This window comes from Pleurodeles waltl, chromosome 1_1 (assembly GCF_031143425.1).
Source record: "Pleurodeles waltl isolate 20211129_DDA chromosome 1_1, aPleWal1.hap1.20221129, whole genome shotgun sequence".
NCBI lineage: Eukaryota > Metazoa > Chordata > Amphibia > Caudata > Salamandridae > Pleurodeles > Pleurodeles waltl.
Genome location: NC_090436.1, coordinates 457,763,529 through 457,790,021, shown reverse-complemented (window position 1 = coordinate 457,790,021; position 26,493 = coordinate 457,763,529).

The following is a 26,493-nucleotide window of genomic DNA, read 5'->3' as shown; positions in this document are numbered from 1 at the left end:
ACTCCAATGCAGAATGCCACAGTGCTCTAGACCAATACACAGTAGTGGAATCAGACACCAACCTGGTTGTTATACTACCTGGCAATCACATCGCAGCACTTCCTTGCATATTACCTCCTTCTGCTCCAGCCTCTGCTTTTCTCACAAATACCACATTTTTCCAGATACAAATCCAGCAGAGTTTCAGGACCCATCAGCTACAATATGTTCGACAAATCATTCTCCCTTCTCTCACAGTTCAGTAATCTGAGGGAGTAGGCTGAACAGGTGGAACACAGGCCCTAGCCCTGTCAGTTAAGTGGCTGATGTGGTATTACAGCTTCTCATCAGATCTTTCATGTTTTGTTTGTGGGCTTCTTCATGCTACCGGATGAAGAGCGACCACCATTCAGCATCTGTTTTATTCTTGGTGGTCTTTCAGCCATTTCTGCAAATTAGCTAATCTCTGTATGCAAAAGGTGCCATGCTCCAGAAAGGACTTAAAGCCAGATGCAGGAAACGGATAGCGACTCGCAAACGGCAAAAATTGCCGTTTGCGACTTGCTAATCGCGTTACCCTATGCAGAAATGCATATTGCGAGTCGGTACCGACTCGCAATATGCATTTCAGAATCGCAAATAGGAAGGGGTGTTCCCTTCCTATTTGCGATTCGGAGTGGTATGCAATACCATTTGCGACCACATATGCGGTCGCAAATGGTGTCGCAGTTACCATCCACTTCAAGTGGATGGTAACCCACTCGCAAATTGGAAGGGGTCCCCATGGGACCCCTTCCACTTTGTAAATGGACCCACAAATATTTTTTCAGGGTAGGTAGTGGTCCAAGGGACCACTACCTGCCCTGAAAAAAAACCGAAACTAAAGGTTTAGTTTTTTTTTTAAAGTGCAGCTCGTTTTTCTTTAAGGAAAATGGGCTACACTTAAAAAAAAAAAAACTGCTTTATTTAAAAGCAGTCACGAACATGGAGGTCTGCTGACTACAGCAGGCCTCCATGTTTGCGAGTGCCTAGACTCGCTATGGGGCCGCAATTTGCGACCCACCTCATGAATATTAATGAGGTGGGTCATTGCGACCCCATAGCGAGTCGCAGACCGTGTCTGAGACACCGTTCTGCATTGGAAATTGCGACTTGCAATTTGCGAGTCGCTCCGACTCGCAAATTGCAAGTCGCAATTCCCAACTTTGCTACATCTGCCCTTTATTTCCAACCTCAATCCTGAGTTTCATTCACTTCTTTAGATATGTGCACATATAGTTACCATATTGCTGGTACATATTGTGAGCAGAAGTCACTTACAGTGGGTGCTCACCATGTTTAGGCTGTTCATTCCCAATCGCAGTCCCTTACAGCACAATCAAACTTGGGTAGAAGGGAAAAGTGGTGACAAGCCTTGGTCTCTAGGTTTATCCTGTGGCAGGAGGCAGGGAAGGAAACTGAAAGCAGGTGCTAGAGATTTTATTACAAAATGAAATCCATTAGTTAAATAACTTGCATGAGGGAAAACTAAGCCTATCCAAAAGCTGCATTTGAACATGCAATTTACTTTTTAAACTTTGCATGACACACATTTGCTGGACTTGCTTGATTTGCTAAAGCTGACACACTCTAAAATACTCTAATTCAGCAGAACTGTTTCTATTGTAACCTTTGCATGGCTGATGCATGACACAAAATTCCTCCTAAAAAAACAAAACATCAAGTAAGAAATCCTGCTCTAACCAAAGCCAATAGCTACGGCCCCTTTACAGAGACACTGATTACTTCCTGTACTGGCCTTTTTTACAGCATAGTTCACAAGTTCAGTTTCAATACAGACTACACACCGAACAGTTCTGCCTCTCCTCTGGCACAGAAAACAATTACTTTTTTTCGTCCAAAGATCCTGATTCTTCATCACTGATACATGGCCTAAGTATAGCTTGCACCCTCTAGCTATACCTGAGTGTACAATTTTGCTCACCACAATAGCGCCCGATGCCAAGGTGGCAGTGTTGCTATCACCTGACAGTGCCACTTTTCATGTACCCTCAATCAATTTCTGGTGCTGAGAGGTTCCTGTTCGCTATCCATTTTCACCCCCATCCACTCACTTACCAAGGCACTCATAACACGCCCTCCTGGTTGACCTGTATTCGAATTCAAAAAGCTTGCTAAACTTATCTGAAACTTGCTTCTTTATGAAGAAGTTTATGGTGTGAAGATGTGTGCAAATGGAAGTGATGAAATGAGAATGAACTTAAAACTTATACAAGTGTCTTGTTTTTCAGGAGAGCAAAGGGCATGAGAAAGAATGATTATGTAGCCAGACTAATGTTGACAGAAACAGAGTGTGTTGTATACTTAGACTGCTCTTTGTTCAAAAAGTCAAATTGACAGAACGTGTTCCATTGCCATGAAAACGTAGCTTCTGACTGGATATTTAATATCTCCAACTAAGCAACTTTGTCAAAATGTATTTTTCACATTATGGCCCTCATTTGGACCTCGACAGTCTTTTTGCAAGACCGCCGAGGTACCTCTATGCTGAAGACCACCAATGCAGGCGGTTTTCCGCACAGCGTATTATGACTGCTGGCAGCCCTCCACCCTTTTCCGGATGGAGAGCCGCCAGCAGCCATACTGGCGGTCGGCGGTGAAGTTGAGGCTGCTCCACCTCCACTGCCACGTCATCAGAACACCGCCCACCGAATCACGTCCCATGATTCGGCGTGGTGGTGTTCTGGTGATTGGGAGCTGGCAGCCCCCATGGATCCGGTTCCCTCCCGGAGGATCACCGGACCAGGTAAGGTGATCGTCCATTAGGGGAGGGGGGCAGGGGGCCAGGTAAGGTGATCGTCCATTAGGGGAGGTGGGCAGGGGGTGTGCGTGTGAGTGTGTACAGGGGGTGTGTGAGTGCGTGTATGCATGCGTGGGGTGTGTTGTGTGTATGGAAAATGTGTGCGGGAATGTCTGTGTGTAAGTCTGTGAGTATGTCAGTGTGTATGAGTGCGTGTATGTGTGTGTGTATGTGTGCATGTATGTGTAGTTGTTGTGTGAGCGTGCGTGTAGGGGGTGTGTGTGTGTCAATGTTGTGGGGGGGCTGGGAGGTAGGTTCGACCACCTTTGGGGAGTTGTAGGGGGGTCGTGGGTTTAGGGAGAGGACTCTGGGGAGTAGGTGGGAGAGACCCCTATCAGTGCCAGGGAAAGTATTCCCTTGCACTGATAGTGCCTACTGCCATGGATTTCGTGGCGGTACAGAACCCCATAAAATCCATGGGGGTATGCGGGGTCATGATACCGCCAGCGGTGTAGTGACGGCCGCCGTACTAGAGACCGAAGTCTCCAGCCCAGCGGTTGTTACCACCCTCACGGTCAGAGTGGAGAAGTGGCGGTTTTGCATGGCTGTCACAGCCATGCTTGTATTTTCATTTTGCTTTTACCGCCCGCCTGTTTTGCGGTATTACCGCCACTTCTCCGAGGGCTTATGTGTATAAATGTGTTCCCAGGGAAAGACCAGGATGTGTGTTAGGTATTGTAGACTAGATGCTGGCGAACCTTAGCAGACTCACTCTCAGACCCAGACTCTTTCTCTCTCTGAGCTCATAATGCAGCCAGATGTGTTACCTGCCTAGACTATTCTCTATTTAGAAGTCAGTTACAGTATTCTTTATGAGTACCAAGAGCTTCGCAGACCAGACTCCAACATTAATTGTTTTTTTATTTATTCATAGACTAAAATGTTTTTAATTTACTGATTTAGAATATTAGAATAGGGACAGATTGCGGGACACGCTTTATGCTATGTTCTCTATGTTTTAATTGACTAATAAAGAAAGAATCAAAACTTATAATAAAATAAATACTTTAAAACTTTGATTAGCTCTCACTATTGACTCCAGAAGAAATACATTAGTAATGCAAATGTATTGAGATTGCAGCTTCTACCTATACTCTTTCCCAGTTCTTCCTCTTGGTCCTTAAGAGGTGTGGAGTATTTTATAATTTTAGGATTCTCCACTCTCCCACAGCATAGGGTTCTCTTTATTTATTTCTACTTACTACTCTGCTGGAGAGGGAAGGGACTGTATTACAAATGCACACAAAAGATCCCCTTGCGTTTGATGAAACTTCAGTCTGTTCTTGGGGAGACTTGTGAAGGCATTCGGGTGGCTAATTGCAAGTGTCTCTTTTTCTCACACGTTCATCCTTTGAGGGTTTTTTCTTCAGATCCTTGCACTACTGTCTATCTCCCCCATTACTGCACTATCTCTAGAGCCCTTTCACTCCAAGGCATGGGGTCACACCCAGGTTAATTTCCCTTTCTGGACTAATCCCAGTCCTACCTACCCAAACATTTGTTTTTTATTTTCCCTTTATTTTCTTTTATTATGCATACCATTGCGACAATATGTTAACCGTTTATGTTAATAAAGCAGTTAGCACATACTGCAGGTCACACCATAGACCTTATATTTACCAACACCCCTGTAGTTTATAGTCCATATCCACTTTCCCTTACCTGGACAGATCATGCTGCTATGCCTTTAGCCCTATGGTCTCAATCTGAATTTTCTACTGATTCCATAGTCTCCTCAAACTACTTCTCTAAGGACATTTTAGAGTTTGTTAACTACTTGCTTTAACCGTAATCAGACAATCCTCTAAGAACGTTGCCCCTACAAGGTGATTTTTTTTTCCAGGAAGATATTTTTAATTTATATAAAGATTTAGCTACTCTCCTTGACTCTGGCTCTCTACAGGTCTCGGTTTGTTTGCTGAAGGAAGCTTCAGAGGCGACAGCTTATATTTGCAGGGAAAGGCAACCTCACTGACCTGGTCAGTGAGCTCCTCTGCCTCCGCATACCTCCACCAGTAAGTAGAAGCCCATTCTGACTTGAACTCTGACCTCAGTCAGAAGTTTGAGGCCCTCCTCCACCCGCAGGCTTCTGCCTGCGTCTCATCCCTGATGTCAAGTGGGAGTGCTCTGCTCTTTTGCCGGGCTGCCCTCTGCCTCTGCCTCTTTTCTCTTTTCTTCTTGTTTTATTGTTTTGTGTGCTGTTTTTGTGCCTCTCGCTTTCTGCGCTTTCTTCTATCTTTTTCCTCGTTTCTCTCCTCACCCCTCTCACTCCTGTCTCTCTCTCTCTCTCTCCTCTCCTCTCTCTCACTCTCCTAGCCGCTGCTGCCCCTGCGGCCCTGCCTCCCTCCTCTCTCTCATTCTCCCCGCCGCTGCTGCCAACATGGCCCCATCCCCCTTTTTTGTGCCGTTCCCGCCTCCCGCCTCCTAGCTCTCCTCTCCTTCCCCCTCCCTACTTAATGGCATCCGCTGTGTGGCCGCGCTGCTGGCACGACAACAGCAAGCCTAAAGAAATCCCATCTGTGCTCATCCACGACCCGACCGCGACCAGCGTCAGGACCCCTGGACCTCTCGCCCACCACCACTACCACCAGCAGCAATCATCGCTCTCAACTCGGGACACGACAACAACTGGAAGCAGGCATCACCAAGCAACACGAAGGGACCCTTCACCTGTCGCCACTGCAAATTCACCAGCCTCCGTCACTCAAGCCCACCCCAAGGACCCACAAAGCAGAATGCAAACTCAGGTGTATCCTGGTCAACACCTGCTCCATCCACAAGCACACCATTGAACTCTGAAACCTCATCGACACCACATCCCCAGACGTTGCCTTCCTCACAGAGACCTGGCTTAACCCCTCATTGGCTCCAGACATCACCACCACCATCCCAGATGACTACAAGATCATCTGCAAAGACCGCACAAACTTTCCCGGGGGAGGCATCGCCATCGTCCACAAAGAGTCCCTACGGCTCTCCACCAGCACCAAAGACTCCACAACCAACATGGAACTCCTCCACGTCCAGATTGGAACCAACCCTAACACCACTCTTGCAGGGCACCCTCATCTACAGACTGCTGGGCCCCTTCCCACATTCTGCAACACCTCACTGGCCCCGCCACCACCCATGCACTCACTTCCAAGGACTACATCGTCCTTGGGGACCCTCAACTTCCACCTGGAGAACCCCAATGACAGCAACTCCACGACCTTGCTTGAAAACCTCGCCAACCTTGGATTCAAGCACCTCATCACCTCGCCCACCCACTCCGCCGGACACACACTCGACCCAATCTTCACAACCAGCATACACATCTCCAATAGTCACATCACCGAACTCCAATCGACTGACCACCACTGCATCCACTTTAATTCAGCAAAACCCCCAACCGACACCTCGCTCGCCTTCCGCTAGAGCTGGAACAAGATCACCAAGGACCAGCTACCCAGCAGCCTCAACAACTCACCCCCCCAAGACGTCCTTGACACTAGCACAGCTGCCCAAGACCTCATCAATAAGACCCCCACCAACCACGAAGCCTTCAAAAAAGCCATAAACACACACCACCAACTCATCATGACCACCTTGAGAAACGACTTCCCGCAACGCATCATAAACAACGCACACAACAGCAAGGAACCCTTCCTGATCATCAGCGAACTGACCGACCCGAGAGTGAACTCCACATATATCCTACCCTCCCAAGAACTCTGCAATAACCTCTCCATCTACTTCCACCACAAGATAGCGGACATCTATGACAGCTTCCTGACACAGGACCTTCCCACGCCCACCACAGGCATATCCACCACCGAAGCGCCTCCAAACCCCCACCACGTACTCTGCTGGGCCAACATCTCCGACAAAGAAACCCTCAACATCATGAACTCCATCCACTCCGGCTCTCCCTCCAATCCCTGCCCCCACCACATCAACAAAGCAAGCAGCACCATCGCACCCAAACTCCGGCACATCATCAACTGCTACTTCGAAACTGCCACCTTCTCAGGACTCTGGAAACACGTCGAAATCAAGCCCTTACTGAAGGAACTCCTTGCAGACGCAAACGACCTCAAGAACTTCCGGACCATCTCTCTGCTCCCTTTCCCAGCTAAGGTCATTGAAAAGGCTGTCACAGACAACTCACCAGACACATCGAACTCAGAAACACCCTGGACCTCTCGCAGTAAGGCTTCCAGAGCAACCACAGCACCAAGTCTGCCCTCATCGCCACCACAGAAGACATCCGCATCCTCCTAGACAGGGGTGAGACTGCAGCTCTCATCCTCCTCGACCTGTCCGCCACCTTCGACACCATCTCCCACCACACACTACAGACTTGTCTCCACTATGCCAGCATCTGAGACAAACACTAGAATGGATCACCTTCTTCCTCTCTGAAAGGACCCAAAGAGTGCGACTCCCCCCTTCTACTCTGAGGCCACCAAGATCATCTGCGGAGTCCCACAAGGCTCCTCTCTGAGCCCCACTCTCTTCAACCTCTACATGGCCCCTCTAGCCACCATCGCCAGACACCACGCACTTAACATCATATCATATGCCGATGACACTCAGCTAATCGTCTCCCTCACCCATGACCTGCGCACAGCCAAAACCAACTTCAACAACCAAAGGAGGGCAGTCACCACCTGGATGAAGGAGAGCTGCCTCAAGCTTAATATTAAAAAAACAGAAGTCCTCGTCATCGGCAACAACCCCTCAGCCTGGGACATCTCCTGGTCGGTCACTGCCCTTGGAAGTGCTCCGGCTCCCACCAACCATGACCGTAACCTCGCCATCATCCTGGACTCAGCACTCTTGGTGAACCATCAAGTCAGTGCAGTCTCCTCTGCCTTCTTAAAACCCCATGCCAATGTTCCAGAAGATCTTCAAATGGATCCCTACTGAATCCAAAAGAACAGTCACCAAGGCCCTACACAGCTCTAGTGACCCTCAGCAGCTAGGTTCAGGCTTTATGAACTATTTTCCTGGTTAAACGCAAAATGCATAGCATCAGCAGCCGTGTACTAACTACATCTATGTCTAGCTGCACCTGCCAAATCTCATTCAAATTATTTTCAAGCTCAAGTTCTGTCACCAGATACAAACCATGCTAGTTTTTATGAATTACTGACCAATGTGTCTCCACAGCCTGCTTTCCTTATTTCATTGCATGTACCCCACACTGATAACCTGACAATAGAATGTTCACAGCACCATACTTCTTATGTGCTTCTCTCAAGCAACATTTTTACTTAAACAAAGAGAGGAAAAATTCTGGTACTTCAATGCCATATTAGCTCATGATGGCTTGTACAAATATATAAACACCAGTTAGACCTTCACTGTGCAACCCCATCTGCTTTGGTCTGCCAACTTCTATTACTGCCACCATTGTTACTGTCTTAATAGTGAACCAGAGAATGGCAAAATATTTTGGGGCATTCTTTCATGCATTACTTTAAGACTACAAGCACCTGATAACTCTTCCAAATCCCTGCCATACACTTAAAGATAAAGATGAAGCTCATTAGTGATTGTCTGAAGAAAATCCCTGGTGGTATTCACTAGGTGCTGTTGTACACCACCGGAGTTAAAACATATTGAATTTTGGGGGCCAAAATCACATTTCTACATTTCTCATGTTCCAGCCTATAGCCTTATCAGTTGCTCTCTTTGTCAGCCATAAATGTGGAAAGCATTTAATAACAACTCTGAGAATGTTGCTCTAAACAATATCACTTCATTTTGGGATAAACACATTCCACCCAGTGTTAACAATGCCTCTCAAAATCATGATGTTGACTGCCTGCCTAATTTCATGCCAGGTTTGCTTCTTCCTTCCAATAATGTTTCTGGCCACATGACCTCCTTTAGGTCATAGTGCCAACAGTGTTTACCATAGAAAACTACATGGTCTTGTAAAATAACCACTGCTCAGCCATGTCCAATATAAGCTCTATTCTATTGCTACTCCTATACTGCACTTCTACAATCAAATCATCTAAATGGATGATATTTCCTTGAAATTTCATTCATGCTGTGAGAAATTGGTTTATTATTTGAGTGAGCTAAGTACCCACCTCAAGCAATGATCAAAATCATCGCGAGGGTGAACCACTAAAGTCAGTAAATACACCTCAGCTAGCTCAACTTCCTGGTAGCTATGACACAGCTTAAATTAGAAGCAATGTATGAAGTATTTATGCAGCACTAAACCAGTATTAAAGTTGAAATGCAAAACAATCAAAATTCAAAAATTCATCAGAAAAATAGAGTGAAATGTAATAAGCACAATTACATTATAAATTCAATAGGGGAACAGGATAAAATAATTTTTAAAATGTTAACTAGAAAAAGCACCAAGAAGCACAAAGTGCCAATGATGGTTAATAGTCACGATAGAACAGGACCTAGGTGCAATTTGACGCTGATTGCAATGGAGTGTGAGCCAGATACACTAACCAGGTTCATACTGGACAGATTTTACCTTCTGTGTTTAGTCTGTTACCTCAAGAGAAAACTCCTAACCCCCCACCCCAGGACCTCAGGGGAGGCACTGAGAGACTCACAGGGTAACAGGCAGAGGTGTCTTGCATTTTGGTGTGTCCCGGTAGCTCTAAGCAAGAGGTCACTCTTGTGATACTGGGAGTCCACTTCCTTCTTCCAACTATAAGAGACAAGAGGGTGGGCAGGTCCAGTCTTCTAGGCTCTTCTCAGGTCTCATACAGTAGATTCAGTCCTCTTCTGATCTTTAAAAAATCCAGGAGTGTTCTGAAGTGGGTTCATGCAAATGCCACATTTATGCCTTAGATGGGCTAGAGGGTGGGAATGACACCTGGAGATGCCCTAACCAATGAGGTAAATGTTCCTGTAACTAATCCTAGCCACTTTGGGAATTTTTAAGACCACCAAAGATGGCAGCCACATTGAACTTGGGCTGTGAGGGCCTCCTGTGTGTTTGTGGGGAGTATAATATCTTAGGCGGTCATTCTGACCCTGGCGGTCAAAGACCGCCAGGGCGGAGGACCGCGGGAGCACCGCCTACAGGCCGGCGGTGCTCCAATGGGGATTCCGACCGTGGCGGTAAAGCTGCGGTCGGACCGGCAACACTGGCGGGCTCCCGCCAGTGTACCGCCGCCCCATTGAATCCTCCAAGGCGGCGCAGCTTGCTGCGCCGCCGAGGGGATTCCGACCCCCCCTACCGCCATCCAGATCCCGGCGGTCCGACCGCCGGGATCCGGATGGCGGTAGGGGGGGTCGCGGGGCCCCTGGGGGCCCCTGCAGTGCCCATGCCACTGGCATGGGCATTGCAGGGGCCCCCGTAAGAGGGCCCCTAAATGTATTTCACTGTCTGCTGCGCAGACAGTGAAATACGCGACGGGTGCAACTGCACCCGTCGCACAGCTTCCACTCCGCCGGCTCGATTCCGAGCCGGCTTCATCGTGGAAGCCTCTTTCCCGCTGGGCTGGCGGGCGGCCTGAAGGCGACCGCCCGCCAGCCCAGCGGGAAAGTCAGAATTACCGCCGCGGTCTTTCGACCGCGGAACGGTAACCTGACGGCGGGACTTTGGCGGGCGGCCTCCGCCGCCCGCCAAGGTCAGAATGAGGGCCTTAGTGTTCTCCCACCTTGAATACCAAAAATCCAGTTTTAGGCAGTCCATGTACCCATAAAAACCTCAGAGATTGATGTCTGCCACAATAACACTGAGTTTTCAGCAACCAGACATGGGATACATAACAATTGGTTTGGTCTCCTATCTGCATCACAAATGTTACATGTAAATCCAGCAGGCCTAACAAACAGGCTGTGACACTCTAATGTCAAAAATAGGCCCAATGTGATTGGGGTCCGGCTGGCAGGGGAGATAAAAGAAGGGGCCTGACCAAGTGTCAGCTGACAGTTGTTGGTGACAATGGAGGCATATTTGAAGGACACCCTAAGTGCCCTATGAAAAACCCCAGCAGACCTGTCAAGCAGATGTGACATTCAAGCAAGACGTAACACTTTAACATCATAAAGGATCCTCCCAGCCACCCTCCATATTCTGTCAGGTTGAGATGGGTCATATCTGCCGATTCATGTCAGCCAATTATTTGCTCCAGAGAGCAGTTTCACACCTCATTCCCACCTATATAAATGCTAATTTCTAGCTGGCCGAAATAGGAGAGAAAAATGCATATTTAGCTTCCGGGAACTTCAGGCAGGGTAAAGGTAACTTTTCATTGTTACTTTCCATAATATTTATCAAACAAATCTGACTTCATCATTTAGTTGGATTTATAATAACTCTCAAAAGTAGTTGTTTAATACATTTCGAGCTAGTCCCATTCCTGGAAAACAGTATTAGTATTTAATATTGCATCCTACTGCTTACCAATGGAAGAGCTAGCATTGCTACAGTGAAAATGGCTTTGGGGTGCCAGTCAAGCATAAAGACATGTTTAACATTAGATTTGTACATGTCCGTCTTTTCAATACCATGCACCCTGCCATGTGGACTATAAGGCCTACTTAGGGGTTGCTTGTATATTTAAAAAGATGGACCAGGCTTGCAAAAAGAGGTTATTTTGACAGGCCACATTTGCAGTCAAAGCATGCAGTCAAGGAATTTGTGGCAAGGCCTGTAGTCATGTTTACATTGTGACTGCAGTGGATGGCACCATGGGTGCTGCAGTCAAGTTGTGACCTTTAACTTACAGGCCTTGAGTGTACCTTGGTACAATATTCTATGGACTTAAAGGTAAGTTCAATTTGTCAACTAGGTGTATTTAACTTACAGGCCTTGAGTGTACCTTGGTACAATATTCTAAGGACTTAAAGGTAAATTCAATTTGTCAATTAGGGGTATGCAAACTTCTTCATGTTTAAAGGGGAAACAAAGCATATTCTCATTCTGGCTAGTTTGTGAAAAGTGTCACTGCCAACAAAAAGTGTCAAGGCAAAAACCTGGGGGAATGCCAAGTAAACAAATGTAATTTCCAACTCATGTTGCTGGCACTAGGGTTTACTCTACCAGCTGCAACAATGTCACTATCCTGGAGGCAATTGCAGTGAGTCCAGACCACTCTATCTGTTTCTCAAGTACTGCCAAGGTTTCAAAAGTGAACAAAACAGTATGGCAGTAATGTAACAGTCTAATCATATTATTTCTACACTCTAAACATAATATCCGACCTTAAACATTACAAAATAAATGCTCTCAACAATGTTTACTAGTGGCTGTTCATCGGCCTCTCCACAAAAAAATAATTTAGATTTGTTGTCCACAGCAAATGTCACTGAGTATTTTTTTAACCCTGCACGTCACAAGCCAATGGCTATTAGTACCAGAAAAAAGGTCCATAATTGTTACATGGTGTTTAATTTTCTGCAACATCTAGAGACATTCTTCCAAATACTACCTACCAGTCGAGTACTCATAGCAAGTGAACTTGTAGGAGTTCACTTGATCTCATAAGCAATGCATTGACACATTGTTCGACTTCTTGTAAAACAAAATCCTAGTGCTGGGTCTTCTCTTATTCTCTTTGACATATTTACTCTGTTATGGGGCATTAAAATCCTCTTAATTGCAAATAGCAAATGTCTCAAGGGGGTCTCTTCAGATAGGAAAACACTCCCCTGGAAAATATATTGCTTAGTAACAGATAATTTGTTTCAGAATCAAAATTTATCCAGAGTGCTACTTTGGACACAGATGTCTTTAATTTATTGAGTTTGTCTTAAAACCTTGATTCAATTGTATAAAAATATTGCTTTATATTTGAAAATATTATGTTGAAGAAATTCTTTCCAGAGTTTTGGTTGCCAGCCAGGAAACTAAATATATGAGGATATCCTCAAAATGCTTACCAGACATTGTGCTATCATATGAAATCTGCTCCCTCTCTATCCCAGTTCCCCACCGTCTTGGCAAAGGTTTGTGTGTTCTCCTTTCCGATAGCCACAGTTGACCTGTGGCAAAGTTTTGTGTGTTCTCCTTTACGATAGCCACAGTTGACCTGATCCATTTGTTCTATCATGTTCAATAGCATGCAACTATCCATTAGGAGATTTTTGCTCAGCTTCCCTGGTCTCCTTACAGTAGCTGTAAAATAATGCCATGCTGGCAGACTCATTCCATCTGTTTTCTTGGACATTTTGTTGTATCCAATACTTTTGTCCTTAATTTTGACATATTTTTCTTTTATCTAACTTTCATTGGCATCCTGCTATGCCACAATGTATTCTTCCTTTTACCCTTCTGCAGTTTCAGAGCAGATCACTCACTCATTTAGGCCCTGATTTAAGAGTGCCATTCCAAAGCCACATTAACATAATTTTTTTATGCCAATGTGGCATTAAAAGGCCAAAGATTCCACACCATATTTACAATGTGGCGCAATGCTTGCATACAGCTTTAGGGGGGCTCAGGAAAAGTGGTGCTGCACTATCAAGGACTGTGTAAAGTATTTAGAGTGTACTTTCCGAGGACTTGAACAATGGAGACACTGGCTTGAGAAGAAGATGTGACATTTTCAATACCTGACAAGCCGAATGATGAGGGCATCGCAAAGTGAACCAATCAGCAATCTGAGAACTGTACAATATTAAAATTCATAGATTTGGAGTAAATGTACAATTGGACAGAGTCATAACTGGTGATTAATTGACCAATTAGTAATTGGGAGATAGTCTGGGCGACTTTGATATAATGACGTGACAGAAGGGAAGAGTTCAGATGTTAGGTGCAGGGGTCTGGACAGAGACTACGAGAACAAAGAGATTTGAGATTTCATCATTGGGCTCATGCTCTTGAGAGCCTGAAGTGATGCTGATCGATTGATGACCTGAAAACTAAGACTGACTTTGTTGCTGATCCATATCGTGGATAGGTAGCTATTACACTGTGACTGAATGTCTTTTGTGCTTTTTCTTTCTAGGTACCAACTGCGCTCTCTAATAGTTTTTCTTTTAGCTGGATGTTTTTCCAAATTCATGTTCTAAATTGTTTTCGCATGAAGTTCCACATGCTAATGCTAATCTAGGTTAGATGAGGTTCCTATTCTAAGACACTGACATATACAGTGACAAATGTTTGACAGACTGATTTGCAGAACTCTGCTACTCATGCTGACGTATTCAACTTTGATTAACATGCTGGCTTACGCCGATGCATTAGAATGTATTCTTTCTCAAACTCTGATTAGATTATGTTATTGGTTGTTACTAATGAAGTAATCTTGATTTGATTTGAATAAAGCTTGAATTAATCGCATGACTTAGTATTGCTAGCGCGCCCTGTCCTTAGTAAGTAAACTTACAAGGGGACGCATATAGGTCGATGAACGTTTTGAATTGCATGGAGTATCCTAGCCAAGCAGTGATCACTGAATCAATAATCAACATCAATAGATCAATATCAAACACTTAAGAAACCACACAAAAAACATATTAATCAGAAATAACCATCACTCATGGAAAAGGTGAGCAACTTTTATTCCCTATTGATTACAATTTTAATCAATTGTTATTTATATCTTTATTAAGCAATTTTTATTAGTACATCCAAAGAAAACACTTTTCTTAAAGGAAAACATGAGAAATAATGCAAATCATACTTCAGTGAATATCAGCATTAATGATGAAATTCATCAAATTAATTTGTCAGCCAATTGTCACTGTCAACGTCTCCCCTGTCAGCCTACCAAACCAAGATTAGCATTAGCATGTGGGTCTTCATGCAAAAACAATTTAGTGAAAACATTAATTTGGAAAAATCTACCTAAGAGAGAATTTCTATAAAAACAGCGCAGTTGGTACCTAGAAGAAAAGGCACAAAATTTGTCAGTCACATTTTCATAGCTACCTATTCAAGATGGATCAGCAACAAGTCAGTCTTCGTCCCCAGGTCATCAATGGTCAGCTATGGATCAGGCTCACAGAGTATAAGCCCAATTGTCAGCACCTCGGACAGTGACCCTGACGTCATCAACTTTCTCCTCGCAGCTCTGATTTCTCACCCCTGGTCATGACTTTTTATTAGGGTCTCCCAGTCCATCACACTAATTGCTAATTGGTCAGTCCGTCGGAAGTTATGACTCTAACCTATAGTTTTTGTTTACCAAATCTTTAATTTTGCATATGTCTTATGTCCCATAAAACTGATTGGTTCTTCTTGCGATCAGAACATCATCCAGCTCTTCAGGTAACAAAATTGTTGCATACGAATCTCTAGTCAGTGCCTCCATTGTTCAAGTCCTGGGAAAGGTAATTTAGCCTACACTACACATAATTGTATCAAATTGTCTTCATCATCTCCTGTTCGTTGGTACATTTGCAGAATGTTCTAGCTGAGGGGCTTGAACTCTGAGCGGTTCAAGGTTGCAATCCCCGGTTACCAATCCTGTGCAAGGCACTCAAATTCTTCATATTCAGAGCAAGCAAGGCCCAGTGAAACCAGCCCCTTAGTCCGGCTAATTTAAGAATATGAATTAATACAAAACATAGGTTCTGTGACTGGGGGTGAGTGTTTGCATTGTCAGCACTCCGTCCATCATCATTTTGTTTGGCTAATGTCGCCCTAAGTGGGAAGGGTATGCCCAGACGTGGGTCCCGTGCTTCCCATGCCACTGGATTCAAGCTAGCCTGGCTGATGAGAGGTGAAACCCCGAAACCGGTCCCAGGATGCTTGTTTCCAGTCCAGGGAAGACCTGGCCTGGCAGTTTGGGCTGGACTGTTCCCATAGGGAACAGAGTCAAGACTGATTTGCATATGGTTGGATCCAAACTGGAATGGCATGGGCAGCAAAAAAACGATGGATTAAACCCAGATCTGTGACTGGGGTGAGTGTTTGCATTGTCAGCACTCCGTCCATCATCATTTTGTTTGGCTAATGTCGCCCTAAGTGGGAAGAGTATGCCCAGACGTGGGTCCCGTGCTTCCCATGCCACTGGATTCAAGCTAGCCTGGCTGATGAGAGGTGAAACCCTGAAACCGGTCCCAGGATGCTTGTTTCCAGTCCAGGGAAGACCTGGCCAGGCAGTTCGGGCTGGACTCTTCCCATAGGGAACAGGGTCAAGACTGATTTGCATATGGCTGGGTCCAAACTGGAATGGCATGGGCAGCAAAAAAACGATGGATTAACCCCAGATCTGTGACTGGGGGTGAGTGTTTGCATTGTCAGCACTCCGTCCATCATCATTTTGTTTGGCTAATGTCGCCCTAAGTGGGAAGGGTATGCCCAGACGTGGGTCCCGTGCTTCCCATGCCACTGGATTCAAGCTAGTCTGGCTGATGAGAGGTGAAACCACGAAACCAGTCCCAGGATGCTTGTTTCCAGTCCAGGTAAGACCTGGCCTGGCAGTTCGGGCTGGACTGTTCCCATAGGGAACAGGGTCAAGACTGATTTGCATATGGTTGGGTCCAAACTGGAATGGCATGGGCAGCAAAAAAACGATGGATTAAACCCAGATCTGTGACTGGGGGTGAGTGTTTGCATTGTCAGCACTCCGTCCATCATCATTTTGTTTGGCTAATGTCGCCCTAAGTGGGAAGGGTATGCCCAGACGTGGGTCCCGTGCTTCCCATGCCACTGGATTCAAGCTAGCCTGGCTGATGAGAGGTGAAACCCCAAAACCGGTCCCAGGATGCTTGTTTCCAGTCCAGGGAAGACCTGGCCTGGCAGTTCGGGCTGGACTGTTCCCATAGGGAACAGGATCAAGACTGATTTGCATATGGCTGGGTCCAAACTGGAATGGCATGGGCAGCAAAAAAACGATGGATTAAACCCAGATCTGTGACTGGGGGTGAGTGTTTGCATTGTCAGCACTCCGTCCATCATCATTTTGTTTGGCTAATGTCACCCTAAGTGGGAAGGGTATGCCCAGACGTGGGTCCCGTGCTTCCCATGCCACTGGATTCAAGCTAGCCTGGCTGATGAGAGGTGAAACCCCGAAACCGGTCCCAGGATGCTTGTTTCCAGTCCAGGGAAGACCTGGCCTGGCAGTTCGGGCTGGACTGTTCCCATAGGGAACAGGGTCAAGACTGATTTGCATATGGTTGGGTCCAAACTGGAATGGCATGGGCAGCAAAAAAACGATGGATTAAACCCAGATCTGTGACTGGGGGTGAGTGTTTGCATTGTCAGCACTCCGTCCATCATCATTTTGTTTGGCTAATGTCGCCCTAAGTGGGAAGGGTATGCCCAGACGTGGGTCCCGTGCTTCCCATGCCACTGGATTCAAGCTAGCCTGGCTGATGAGAGGTGAAACCCCGAAACCGGTTCCAGGATGCTTGTTTCCAGTCCAGGGAAGACCTGGCCTGGCAGTTCGGGCTGGACTGTTCCCATAGGGAACAGGGTCAAGACTGATTTGCATATGGCTGGGTCCAAACTGGAATGGCATGGGCAGCCAAAAAACGATGGATTAAACCCAGATCTGTGACTGGGGGTGAGGGTTTGCATTGTCAGCACTCCGTCCATCATCATTTTGTTTGGCTAATGTCGCCCTAAGTGGGAAGGGTATGCCCAGACGTGGGTCCTGTGCTTCCCATGCCACTGGATTCAAGCTAGCCTGGCTGATGAGAGGTGAAACCCCGAAACCGGTCCCAGGATGCTTGTTTCCTGTCCAGGGAAGACCTGGCCTGGCAGTTCGGGCTGGACTGTTCCCATAGGGAACAGGGTCAAGACTGATTTGCATATGGCTGGGTCCAAACTGCAATGGCATGGGCAGCAAAAAAACGATGGATTAAACCCAGATCTGTGACTGGGGGTGAGTGTTTGCATTGTCAGCACTCCGTCCATCATCATTTTGTTTGGCTAATGTCGCCCTAAGTGGGAAGGCTATGCCCAGACGTGGGTCCCGTGCTTCCCATGCCACTGGATTCAAGCTAGCCTGGCTGATGAGAGGTGAAACCCCGAAACCGGACCCAGGATGCTTGTTTCCAGTCCAGGGAAGACCTGGCCTGGCAGTTCGGGCTGGACTGTTCCCATAGGGAACAGGGTCAAGACTGATTTGCATATGGCTGGGTCCAAACTGGAATGGCATGGGCAGCAAAAAAACGATGGATTAAACCCAGATCTGTGACTGGGGGTGAGTGTTTGTCTTGTCAGCACTCCGTCCTTCATCATTTTGTTTGGCTAATGTCGCCCTAAGTGGGAAGGGTATGCCCAGACGTGGGTCCCGTGCTTCCCATGCCACTGGATTGAAGCTAGCCTGGCTGATGAGAGGTGAAACCCCGAAACCGGTCCCAGGATGCTTGTTTCCAGTCCAGGGAAGACCTGGCCTGGCAGTTCGGGCTGGACTGTTCCCATAGGGAACAGGGTCAAGACTGATTTGCATATGCTGGGTCCAAACTGGAATGGCATGGGCAGCAAAAAAACGATGGATTAAACCCAGATCTGTGACTGGGGGTGAGTGTTTGCATTTTCAGCACTCCGTCCATCATCATTTTGTTTGGCTAATGTCGCCCTAAGTGGGAAGGGTATGCCCAGACGTGGGTCCCGTGCTTCCCATGCCACTGGATTCAAGCTAGCCTGGCTGATGAGAGGCGAAACCCCGAAACCGGAGCCAGGATGCTTGTTTCCAGTCCAGGGAAGACCTGGCCTGGCAGTTCGGGCTGGACTGTTCCCATAGGGAACAGGGTCAAGACTGATTTGCATATGGCTGGGTCCAAACTGGAATGGCATGGGCAGCAAAAAAACGATGGATTAAACCCAGATCTGTGACTGGGGGTGAGTGTTTGCATTGTCAGCACTCCGTCCATCATCATTTTGTTTGGCTAATGTCGCCCTAAGTGGGAAGGGTATGCCCAGACGTGGGTCCCGTGCTTCCCATGCCACTGGATTCAAGCTAGTCTGGCTGATGAGAGGTGAAACCACGAAACCGGTCCCAGGATGCTTGTTTCCAGTCCAGGTAAGACCTGGCCTGGCAGTTCGGGCTGGACTGTTCCCATAGGGAACAGGATCAAGACTGATTTGCATATGGCTGGGTCCAAACTGGAATGGCATGGGCAGCAAAAAAACGATGGATTAAACCCAGATCTGTGACTGGGGGTGAGTGTTTGCATTGTCAGCACTCCGTCCATCATCATTTTGTTTGGCTAATGTCGCCCTAAGTGGGAAGGGTATGCCCAGACGTGGGTCCCGTGCTTCCCATGCCACTGGATTCAAGCTAGCCTGGCTGATGAGAGGTGAAACCCCGAAACCGGTCCCAGGATGCTTGTTTCCAGTCCAGGGAAGACCTGGCCTGGCAGTTCGGGCTGGACTGTTCCCATAGGGAACAGGGTCAAGACTGATTTGCATATGGCTGGGTCCAAACTGGAATGGCATGGGCAGCAAAAAAAAAACGATGGATTAAATTAAACCCAGATCTGTGACTGGGGGTGAGTGTTTGCATTGTTAGCACTCCGTCCATCATCATTTTGTTTGGCTAATGTCGCCCTAAGTGGGAAGGGTATGCCCAGACGTGGGTCCCGTGCTTCCCATGCCACTGGATTCAAGCTAGCCTGGCTGATGAGAGGTGAAACCCCGAAACCGGTTCCAGGATGCTTGTTTCCAGTCCAGGGAAGACCTGGCCTGGCAGTTCGGGCTGGACTGTTCCCATAGGGAACAGGGTCAAGACTGATTTGCATATGGCTGGGTCCAAACTGGAATGGCATGGGCAGCAAAAAAACGATGGATTAAACCCAGATCTGTGACTGGGGGTGAGTGTTTGCATTGTCAGCACTCCGTCCATCATCATTTTGTTTGGCTAATGTCGCCCTAAGTGGGAAGGGTATGCCCAGACGTGGGTCCCGTGCTTCCCATGCCACTGGATTCAAGCTAGCCTGGCTGATGAGAGGTGAAACCCCGAAACCGGTTCCAGGATCCTTGTTTCCAGTCCAGGGAAGACCTGGGCTGGCAGTTCGGGCTGGACTGTTCCCATAGGGAACAGGGTCAAGACTGATTTGCATATGGCTGGGTCCAAACTGCAATGGCATGGGCAGCAAAAAAACGATGGATTAAACCCAGATCTGTGACTGGGGGTGAGTGTTTGCATTGTCAGCACTCCGTCCATCATCATTTTGTTTGGCTAATGTCGCCCTAAGTGGGAAGGCTATGCCCAGACGTGGGTCCCGTGCTTCCCATGCCACTGGATTCAAGCTAGCCTGGCTGATGAGAGGTGAAACCCCGAAACCGGTCCCAGGATGCTTGTTTCCAGTCCAGGGAAGACCTGGCCTGGCAGTTCGGGCTGGACTGTTCCCATAGGGAACAGGGTCAAGACTGATTTGCATATGGCTGGGTCCAAACTGGAATGGCATGGGCAGCAAAAAAACAATGGATTAAACCCAGATCTGTGACTGGGGGTGAGTGTTTGCCTTGTCAGCACTCCGTCCTTCATCATTTTGTTTGGCTAATGTCGCCCTAAGTGGGAAGGGTATGCCCAGACGTGGGTCCCGTGCTTCCCATGCCACTGGATTCAAGCTAGCCTGGCTGATGAGAGGTGAAACCCCGAAACCGGTCCCAGGATGCTTGTTTCCAGTCCAGGGAAGACCTGGCCTGGCAGTTCGGGCTGGACTGTTCCCATAGGGAACAGGGTCAAGACTGATTTGCATATGCTGGGTCCAAACTGGAATGGCATGGGCAGCAAAAAAACGATGGATTAAACCCAGATCTGTGACTGGGGGTGAGTGTTTGCATTTTCAGCACTCCGTCCATCATCATTTTGTTTGGCTAATGTCGCACTAAGTGGGAAGGGTATGCCCAGACGTGGGTCCCGTGCTTCCCATGCCACTGGATTCAAGCTAGCCTGGCTGATGAGAGGTGAAACCTCGAAACCGGTCCCAGGATGCTTGTTTCCAGTCCAGGGAAGACCTGGCCTGGCAGTTCGGGCTGGACTGTTCCCATAGGGAACAGGGTCAAGACTGATTTGCATATGGCTGGGTCCAAACTGGAATGGCATGGGCAGCAAAAAAACGATGGATTAAACCCAGATCTGTGACTGGGGGTGAGTGTTTGCATTGTCAGCACTCCGTCCATCATCATTTTGTTTGGCTAATGTCGCCCTAAGTGGGAAGGGTATGCCCAGACGTGGGTCCCGTGCTTCCCATGCCACTGGATTCAAGCTAGCCTGGCTGATGAGAGGTGAAACCCCGAAACCGGTCCCAGGATGCTTGTTTCCAGTCCAGGGAAGACCTGGCCTGGCAGTTCGGGCTGGACTGTTCCCATAGGGAACAGGGTCAAGACTGATTTGCATATGGCTGGGTCCAAACTGGAATGGCATGGGCAGCAAAAAAACGATGGATTAAACCCAGATCTGTGACTGGGGGTGAGTGTTTGCATTGTCAGCACTCCGTCCATCATCATTTTGTTTGGCTAATGTCGCCCTAAGTGGGAAGGGTATGCCCAGACATGGGTCCCGTGCTTCCCATGCCACTGGATTCAAGCTAGCCTGGCTGATGAGAGGTGAAACCCCGAAACCGGTCCCAGGATGCTTGGTTCCAGTCCAGGGAAGACCTGGCCTGGCAGTTCGGGCTCGACTGTTCCCATAGGGAACAGGGTCAAGACTGATTTGCATATGGCTGGGTCCAAACTGGAATGGCATGGGCAGCAAAAAAACGATGGCAGCAAAAAAACGATGGATTAAACCCAGATCTGTGACTCGGGGTGAGTGTTTGCATTGTCAGCACTCCGTCCATCATCATTTTGTTTGGCTATACACTTTGTTATGACATATTAATACATTTTCTTATATATTGTTTTTATTATTTTGCATCTGTTAATACATATGGTGACCATACTCCAAGGGCACATTTTCAAATGCGCACGTTATTTTCTAAAATTAATTTCTCTATGCATTTTCTCATTAATAAAACACACATTAATCATTAGCAATTTTTTTAATTAACATATCTGCTCCATCAGTATTGTAACCAATAGGGAATAAAATTGTTGAAACGTATATTGAGTTGTTGTTATTCATGACTGAAATGTCATGGTGTGATGCTATTAACTGCTGATTAATGATTTGCATAAAGGTTATTGATTGGTGTATTGATTATTGAGGGACATTTGGTTACAACATAACTAGGATACTACATGCGAATCAAAAGGTTCATCGACCTATACAAGTTCCCTTATAAGTTTACTTATTAAGGACCAGGTGCGCTAGCACCCTCTCACTTTCTCATTTTTCTTGCAGGATCGTGTTTACGGTAAGGGCCACATGTAGCAAAGTCCGATATTGTGACTCGGAAATTGCGAGTCTGTCCGAGTCGCAATTTCCGAGTCGCAATATCGGATGCAGAACTGTGTCTCAGACACCGTCTGCGACTCGCTATGGGGTCGCAAAGACCCACCTCATCAATATTAATGAGGTGGGTCGCATTTTGCGACCCCATAGCGAGTCCCTGCACTCACAGGGATGGTGGCCTGCTGAAGTCAGCAGACTTCCATGTCTGTGACTGCTTTTTAAATAAAGCAGTTTGTTTTTTTCATTTTGCAGCCCGTTTTCCTTAAAGGAAAACGTGTTGCAAAATGAAAAAACTTCCGAAACCATTTGGTTTCGTTTTTTCAGAGTGCCTGCTCTGAAAAAATATTTTTGGCGACATTCACAAAGGAGAAGGGGTGTGACACTGATGGTAACTGCGCTCACAAAGCAATTCTGAATTGCGATGCGAGTCGCAAATAGGAAGGGGACACCCCTTCCTATTTGCGAGTCGCATTCACAAATTGCGAGTCAGTACCGACTGTGAATGAGCATCGCATTAGGCTGTTTGCATGGCGCAAACTGCGATTTTTGGAGTTTGCACCATGCAAACGGCTTCCTACATCTGACCCTAAATCTCTCCTGTAGAAGCGAGGTGGTTGAGTTCTGTCCCTCTCACCTCATTTATTTGAGGAGCATCAGGTGTATTTCTTTATCTCTCACCAGGTCATCATTATCGTCTTTGTGCAGAATATCCCTGTCCTACCAACGCACACTGGGGGTCTCACTCTGTCTGTTTTGGGTATGAATCCTTAGTTAAGCATTCCTGTCTCCCAGGAACTACATTCAGTATTGCAAGAGTCTCAGCTCATGCCCTCACAGTGCCTCTAATCGAGTGCCCTCTCCACTATCTTTAATTTCAGGACACACTGTTGGGGTTTTGTGAGGATTACTGTAATCCATTTTTGCTCTCTCTTGAGATGGTTCCAACCTCAGTTAGAACCCTGATTTGGAGCTGTGTGGTGCCCTGCTCCCCGCCTCATTAGAGGGAGAATTAATAAGTGAGGTCGGACACCAGCAGCCCATCTGATGTCGTTCTGTATGCAGAGTGGCCCCTTTAAGCCCCCAAAATGCCTAAACGTTCATTGCCTTCTCCTCGGAGCATCCCGTAAAAACATCAATGCAGAGGACTCAAAGGGCCTCTGCAAATCCTGCTGCAGCTCTCTTGTTAGACAGAATTTCACTTCTTATTAGTAGAAAGAATATTATTCATTCTCACACGTGCATCACCTGAAAGATGTCACTGGGAGCCCATCTGGTCACTCTGGCATGACGGCCATGCCGGACATGCTCATGCCGCACTGGACCTGTGAGATGAGGTAATTGTAGATTTCTCCAAATGTAATTTCCAAACCACCAGACTTACAGACAGGTACAATCTGACCTAGGGGAAATATTTTAACGTGCGCAGCTTTGCTACCTTAAGGTTTGCCGGTGTTGTAATAATAATTATACTCCTCATGCTTTCAAAACCTCCCTATATTTCACATTAAGCATCAAGAAGAGAGCTTTATTTTTACATTAGGTAGTGTTGCTTAGTTGCGCTAGCTGTATTTTATATTAGCACAATATTTCGAAAGAAACCTGTACTACAGTACCGATGAAAAGAAGTATTGTAGGTAGAATGCACAATACCAACTATACTGTAGTATTCGTGGTATAAACTTTCGGCCTTCATAAATATCGTAGTAAATGAATAAGCTTTTTTCACATTTCGAAAGTTATTTAATACTATATGAATGACATTACTTGTCGAGCAATTCGGTGGTCAGAGCCACCAGTGCTTCACAGAAATGTGCACTGGCCATTTCTGTTGTACTTGCAATTGGCAAAAGGCCACGTCGTGGGTGCATCCGGCATCTCAAACTGAGCTCAGTAGTCAAGTGTTAGCAACCGATTCAAACGTCCTTTAGAGAGCAGCGTACATTAACATCTGCGCTAATCCGACAGTAGACACGTTTAATTGGGACTTCACAGGAGAGAACTGGGCTTGAATAACTCCTAAAAGGATACCACAGTGAAAAGAATACATTTTCCATTCGCCAGAAAAGAAGTATGAACGAAAATGCAAAGCGCCACTCTAAAAAGACTATCAGCCGGAGGCATCAACCCAGATAAATAACACACGATATAAAATAAAGGTACAACCGACAATAAATCGCTAAAAAATAGAAGTGAAAAGATCAGCAATTTGAAGCTATTATTCTCAGGCCATTAGTCCACCAAATACACACTATCGGCTTCAAAAAGATTTAGCTGTGTCTTACTCTTGTACTACTTTAAAACAATGTGTGTGGGTGGAAATATGGTTGTATATGTTATGTGTGGCTCTCATACAGTTATATATGTTACTGACCAGATTTGAGATCTGCTTTTTCATTTCCATTAAGTAGCAAAAGTGAGAGAGTTTCTCACTTTTGCCATGCTTTAAGGCAGAGCACTTGCTTCCTCTGTCATTTCCTACTTGGCCAGGTCTCCAGCGACCAAGAAAAGTCGCACAATGGCTGCTGGTGGTCTCACCCACCTACTCCTACCTTTCTTGGGCTAGTGCCCAAGGGAGGTAGGATAACACCACAGTGTCAGCTACAAACCCACGATAATGGGGGAAAAAATTGCATACTGAATTGTGGCACTCACAAAGCGCTGTCAGAGAGAACTGATAGAGTTATGCGGCTTTGGGTTGGGGAGGGGTGGAGCATGAAGGGAATAGGGAGTTGTAGGAGTGGGTGACAGGAGACTAGGTTTTAGGATGAGCATAGCAGAGCACACGCGCTGCTCTTCTCAACATGTTGTAATCTAGTCTATGAGCTTTAACCACGCCCACTTCATGCCCTTCACTTTCATTGGCTTTCTCGCCTGCCTTTCAAAAATCCCTTGATGTCGTTGGTAAATACTTTACGTTTGTCCTGCCTTAAGGGTGGTTTGTTACCACCTTGGAGACTGACTCTGTTACAAGGATTTGTGCACGATCAGCCATGTACCTTAATGTGGTGCACTATTTTTCTCCTTTGCCTCGCCGCTTCGAGCTGCGTGGCCGTATATTGTTTCTTCCTCATTTTCAGACATCTTGGGGTTTCTTTGCGATGTCTGCAGGGTCTTTTTTTTTGTTGCAGTTTTATGTAGCTTGAACTCAACACAAAAATGTTGGCACACTTTTCATGAGCACTGGTTACATTACACAAGAACACATTTATTTTTGGTAGCAAGGGGAGATGAAGTGATTTACCCAGAATCACAGTATGTTGAGCTGGTGCCAAGACTGGAACTGTATTTCCAAGCTCGAAAATCAGCAGCTTTGGCCCTTACGCTACATCCTCTCCTGTCTTGTGCGTGTTGGGGCAGTCTGGGACAAACTTTTTTTTATATAACGTTTGGTAAAACAGGTTCTGACATTTCTTAGCATTGCAAAGCCGATGCCATTCTTAACAAAATCACTATAATTTATTTGCATGGACCTTGCAGAGATGAAGAGGTGAAAAGGCTATGTCAGGATTGTAATCTGTGACATTCTCGTTCTGTCCAGGCCTCTGCAGTGGGTGCATTAACCAACTGACTTGAGTAGAGCTTAACACTAGGCAATAGCACATGCTCTTGAGAACCTCCAGAGGGTCATCAACCAAGCACATAGGTTAGTTAACCAACTGATTTGAGTAGAGCTTAACACTAGGCAATAGCACGTGCTCTTGATAATCTTTTGAGGGTCATCAACCAAGCACATAGGTTAGTTCTAGGCAAGAAGATGGCGAAAGGTGTTGTCTCCAAAATGATGGAAAAGAATTGACTCCAGACCCAAGCACTTCATGGCCTTAAGCTTGACAGCAAAAAACATCCAGCCTTTGGATGTAAATTGAGTCTCTTCAAATAGAGTTCAATTAGCCTGAACTCGATACAAAGGAATTAAAACTCTTTACATGAGCACCAGTTACATTACACAAAAACACATTCATTTTTTGTAGCAAGGGGAGATTAAGTGATTTGTCCAGAATCACAGGATGTTGAGCCGGTATCAAGACTTGCACAGTGTTCTCCAGCTCTAAAGTCAGCAGCTTTGGCCCTTGCACCACATACTCTCTCCTAGGGCTCTTTGTCTAGTGCTTGTTGTGGCAGTCTGGGAATAACTATTTTTTTTATATATAGCGCTTGGTAACAGAGCCAGGTAGCAGTTGTCATTCTTAACAAAATCGCTATAACTCATTTGCATCGACCTTGCAGAGATGAAGAGGTGAAAAAGCTATGTCAGGATTGTAATCTGTGACATTCTGGTTCTGTCAAGACCTCTGCAGTGGGGGCATTAACCAACTGACTAAAGTAGAGCTTAAAGCTAAGTGATAGCACATGCTCTTTATACCCTCCTGAGGGTTACCAACCAAGTACATAGGTTAGTTCTAGGCAAGCAGAATGCAAAAGTTGTCCAAAATGTTG